At 31.4% G+C, this 6000-nt stretch overlaps 1 protein-coding gene across 1 annotated transcript in view; it reads right to left on the reverse strand.

Moving 5' to 3' along the window:
• RapGAP1 (Rap GTPase activating protein 1) overlaps nucleotides 1-6000 on the reverse strand; it is a 192600-nt gene extending 186600 nt beyond the window's left edge. Inside the window, exon 1 of the mRNA XM_013324625.1 lies at nucleotides 5820-6000. The gene's annotated coding sequence lies outside the window, so the exon portion shown is untranslated. The remainder of the gene's footprint in view (nucleotides 1-5819) is intronic.

The following is a 6000-nucleotide window of genomic DNA, read 5'->3' on the forward strand; positions in this document are numbered from 1 at the left end:
CTTCTCGCAAGGCACACAGCACACATCTCTGCTTTGGTGGAATCCCGGCCTAAACGTATTTTTATGTTTAATTTACATTGCAGGAAAATGGTACGAGTAACAGCATTATTAAAAGGTCAGTAATTATATTAGTTATTACAACTTAAAGTTTGTAATTACTCGATTCTTTTGTTATTGTTATTTATCTTTTTTAGGTACATACTGTACCTATTGTTTCGATTTTAGAATGGATATATGTACTAAAACATTACAGGAAGATTTTCCAAGGACTATACAATGTCACCCCAAGCGAGGGGACTTTCAGACAGTTCCCAGACGCACGAGACAATCTTATTAGGGTTCTTTGTTTGACTACAGCACTATAAAAACGATATACGTAAATACAGTCCATTGATAAGTTGCTACAATACATAACATTTTAGAAATAACGTTAATTTGTCCTTGAATACAAAATTGCTTAAAAAAGTAGGGATAAAGAAATCTAAATAAGTTAAGAGTCTAGGATTCCTTTGCAGTTGTCTTTCTCCGAGTATTTTTATTATGACTGGAAATGCATTTGTTTAGTGTTGTAATACAATCAGAGTGACGTCAGAGCTCCACAGGCAAGATGAAGCAATATAGAGTTAGTGCGCGCATTCTGTAACGCAATTCAATTGGGTTCGGCTACTTGACTCCTGCTGATACCCGCACTTAGGCTCTCACTTGGACATTGAATAGGAATCTATTGAATATAAACAAGATAGTATGAGACATAAAGATGTCATCTTTCTAACCTAAGTAGGTTCTATCTATTATTCTACTCTTCCAGACTTCTCTATCAGCCGTCGTATTTAACATATTCTGCCTTCTTTTGCATAACCTCTTTCACATAAACCATACTTTCTGTATAAAGTATTGAGTTATTTTGATTTCAAAATTATTTTAAAAGTATAAGCAAATCTTTTGAAAGAGACACATTTTTTGGATGAATAATATCAGTACTATTTTGGAATACTGTCTACGTAAATATTAATGCAGTACCAGACAAAAGTAAATTCCGCCAAGCATTTGTCTCGAATGTTTAGTAAACAAAGGATTTAAATTCACATCAAACGGAATAGTTAACTAACGAAATTTTTATTTCCAACGCTTCAGACAATCTCGTCTGGCTGGTTTTATTTGAATCCTCGCTTAATTAATTAGGAGGGGCGCGCAGCGACACCGTACTTGACTTCACACACGGTTTACCCCAGCTTCAGCCAGACATGTTGATTCAGATTAATTCCGGCACTATAATGAGTAAACTTAATACGATCGATTTCATTGTCATCTGATATGTGTCAAGCGCAATCATTAAAAAGTTTAATAACACAGCGGTTAACTATGTTAATTAGACGTTAAACTTTTTTAATTGATTAGTACCATTGATGTGTTCACCTAAAGTGTTGGGTAACAATGATTAATGTCAATTAAGATTATTCGAATTGATTTTATACTGATGTTCCTTGGAATGTACTAAACGAAACTTCAGTTAAAACTAACTAGAATCAATTATTTCGCATGTCACCATAAAACCATACCATTTTAGAATAGTTGCCATAAATTATCATTCAAATAACATTAGGCTATTACTTTTAGAAGGCGAGGAAAAATTAAAATCAAAGAATAAAGTTATATATTTGATTCCATTTTAATTAAACAACGCGGTAAAAGAAATAATAAAATATAATTTTGTGTTTTTAAATTTAGAATGTTTTATATTTTTCTTCTTTTTATTATTCAAAAAAGTATCGGTTGAAAATTCTTTCTGGGATGTGCAAATCGTTTCTTTTCGCTCTGTGCTTTTCCTTCCTCTAAAGTCGTAACTAATTGACATCTAGGCGGTGCATTTTATGAAATGCGTTTGTTTTATCGTTGTATCTGATTCGTTGCTCGGTAAGTGAGTATTGTTGCTGCCGGGCGTGATCTAATTAATTTTCTGCTGACACAGCAAATGCTACAATTGTTTTAGTTTATGGTTCGTTTATTTTTGTTTATGATAGAATCTATGTTTCAAACAATAAAAGTTATTATAAGGATAATTGCTGGCAAAGATATCTGTAGAATTACACTGCCATGATATTAAAACCTATTGTAGGTCCATTGAACCAATGTCCATTGAATAAATTGCGATCAGGGCGAAATTGTGACGGTTAATGAAGCAGGTCTGTGATACATAATGATCATGTAGAGTCTAAAAGCCCCGTATACTTTTAGTCGCCCGATAGTTTGATCGTGCGCCTAATCAGTATGAGTATGTAATCGGTTTAATGTACGCACCTCCATACTTGTTCATACTGACTAAGCTAACTAAACTATCAGCCGACTAAAAGTATTTAGTGTGTGCAAAGAAGAAGACAAAGTTTCTTTAATATAACTTTATAATTTCGTAGTCTTTACTAATATACTGTTCATAAGAAACAGGATTTTTACCACGATTAAGCTATTACTACTTTATGGAACAAGTCAGGAGTTGAACAGGAGTAACCACTGGTATTTAAAAATGTTTTAGCTACGAGTAAAGAATGCCTAAACAGATATCCAAATAGGATTACGAGGATAACGATACCCCTTCGGGGAATATATGTATCGTTTTACAAAGTATTGTGCGGTAGGTTATTAGCGTTTGCGGTTGTGTTTGCTTTCACAAAGAAAACATTCGTTAGACAAAAATAGCATTACGTCTGCGTTATTATAATATATATTTGCATGTTTGTTATGTAAAAGCCCAAAAAATGACGCATATAACTCCTTTGAACGAGAAAATTGTAAATGGTTTTTTCATACAGTTAATTTTATATTACTATTATTTATCTTACAAATAAATGAACTTATTTACTTATTATTTACCTTTTGATGTTTTAATTTTATTATTATTAATTATTCATTACGTCTTATTTTGTTGAACGATGAAACATCGAACCGTATGGCAAAACAAGTTGACTCATTTTTTAGTATCATATAACGGTGTTGAATAAAAACAAACTGAAAATTTGTTTTAAACCACTTCCAAATTAAACTTGATATATAAATAACGCTCTAATAGTCCAATATAATGGCTAATAAACTGTTATTCTTATCGAAAATAACACTGTTTTCATATTAAATAGCAATAAGGATATTCTTTACTAATAATACGCTACGGCATCGACCGAGTGGTAAAGGATATACGTTCTCTTTTCTGTCATATCAATACCCTTCCTGTTGAAGATACGTCTATTAAGTACGTAGTATAAACCATGTAACAACTGCGCTTGTCTCGCCATCTCATTTTTCGGTTACTCATATCGTTTGTGATCGTGATTTTAAAACTTTTTCACAGAACTATACTGCAAAAAGATAATTAAATATGCAAATTAATATTATAACCGAAATATAGCGTGGCTAATTGGGTGCGTGGTTTATTGTAAGAAAACAGTTAAAGGCTTAGATATACATATACCGATTTTCCTGTAGTCCTTTTTGAGATCTACAATTCTATCCTACATCAAGCAACGAAAAGCGAATTTGTTTTATAAGATTTATTAATATAGATTATGAATTTTTAAATGTTTAATTTATATTTTTATAGTATACTCCTCCATTGGATTTTCCTATTTCAATACACCTAAATAAACTGTAATAGTTTGACGAATTTCACTCGGGTGAGCATTAAATGGTAATTTGATTGACGATTGTTTGCTTAGGACGACTGTCAACCTTGATTTGAATCTTAAAATAAGGTTTAAGGTTAATAATAAGTTTTATCGAAACGGCAATTGTTAGTTGTAAAGTTTAATAGAATTTAAATTGCGTAAATTAATTATACTAATATTATAAATGCGAATGTTTGGATGGATGGCTGGATAGGTAAATCTCCACAACTGCCGCATGGATCTCGCTGAAATTTTGCATAGATGTAGAACAGTCTAGAAGAACATATGAGCTACAATTTACAATTAAGTCTTTTTAATTACACGCGGACGGAGTCGCGGGCGATAGCTAGCATAAATCTAAGTTCACGCTGTCCACGGAAATTAAAATTTTTAAATCCGAATTGGATTAAAAAAAATGATTTAAGCGTTTAAGATTTTTGTTAACAATAAGTCGAATCTAAATAAAAACATGTTTAAACAGCACACTTGAGACATTTTTAAGGTTCCTAGATCTCTAAATTTAGCATAAATGTAGCATCATTCGAAATTAGTCGATCGCGCTTTAACGTCTGTACATAATCATTTATATGCTTTAATAATTGTGGAGTTAAACGTATATAAGAGGATTTGCAACATCATAGAAAAGCGTATAGTAAGTTGCATTAAGAACAAACTGAATACTACGGTATTAAATCCTAATAAGCTTACTTACGACGCATTAAAAGTTCTAAGATATAATTGAAGTACATATAAAATCTTAGAAATATAGTGATTATACAGTTATAAAAGCTATTAACATATTTATTAGAACATATCTTAAATGCAACTATCGCTGACGTAAAGTTAAGACAATAAACAGGGAGGTTAATTTATTTATATACTCATTTAAGGATTTATTTAATCACGGGAGTGTAGTAGTACTACTTCTAGTTTTGTTGCCTCTGACTACATCCTTTTTTACATATTACCAACATATTTGCTACTTAATAATAGTTAGGCATTTGGTAACTCCTATATATTTATGTTCTAACATGTTTAAGAGTTTTCTTCCCAATTATTTTTTTTTTACTAAACATATTTCTATTTCTCTATTTTAGAATAAAGTCGCTCAAAGCAAACTTATGATCGGTAGATTTGGGATTAAATTGTTTTAATCCCAAAACAATGTAGTGAATCTACATTGTTACAAAAGATGTTTAAGGGCGTGTTTATATCAATCGGTCTATCAATATGAAATCTTATGTAATCTTGTAGAATGGATGTGAAACGTTCGTACAATGGGTATGATTGTTTCGACCATATGGTCAGTGAAAGTATAATCAAGCGCTTTATTGACTAGCCTTACAGTACCCTTATTAAATCTAATGGTTACCAAGCTAACGTCCATTATATTTTATTATGTGGTTAATGAATATTATAAAAAGTTACGAAGCTTATAATTTTCATTCATAATTAACAGTTAGGCTAGGTTAATTAAATTCTTTATTTTATTAAAAACCACTTGTTTGTATCTCTATGTCTAAAAGTAAGATGTTTTGTGAAATAGTACTCGTCGCTTCTTTTTTCCTTCTTATAATTTAATTACCATACGTGTTGTTTATCTATTTTTTTATTGTAGAAAGTGGCTAACTAGCAAGCGGTCATATGATTTCGCTGTAAAAGCGAAGTAACCGCTGACAGTGGTAAAAAGTTGCATATGCGTTGCACATATTTAGTGACTAGAAGAGAAATCCAGAGACAGAAGGTAGATAATACCTCTTCCCATAAGTCCTCTTTGCCGCGAAATCGTAATCCCTTTCCCATAAGAATATAAGGGAAACAGGATGAGAATTTGAACTCCGGGACTAACATATCTGATAAAACGCGGAATTAAACTTTACGTTTGTTTTCAATGTAGTCCTGGTATTGCACCAATCGAGCAGCAACTTATGCTGCTTCGGATTTTTATCAAACTAATCTCATATTACATACAATACTTATCAGTATAAGATAATCTATATAAATAACATAAAATTAACTTAACTGTTACAAAAATTATAGTTACAGGAAATGACATTTAATACACAATTCGGCACAAGATTCCGGTGAAATCAAAACAAATGGCTTGTCGGGCGATATTGTAAAACGCGAATGTTAATTGCATACAGAAAAAAAAACTAAACTAACCTGCTCAAACAAACAGCGTGTACATAAAACAGTTATCGACACTATTTGGAAAACAAACGAAATACAAACTTTTTAAACTCAAAACACAAACAACTACTAGTTTAACACAGCTTAGTCTAACACTGTGTTATTAGATACGTCAATTATTAAAATTCAATCGTACACTAATCACAGACAACAA

The sequence above is a fragment of the Papilio xuthus genome, unplaced genomic scaffold (assembly GCF_000836235.2).
Source record: "Papilio xuthus unplaced genomic scaffold, Pxut_1.1 DF824992.1, whole genome shotgun sequence".
Lineage (NCBI taxonomy): Eukaryota > Metazoa > Arthropoda > Insecta > Lepidoptera > Papilionidae > Papilio > Papilio xuthus.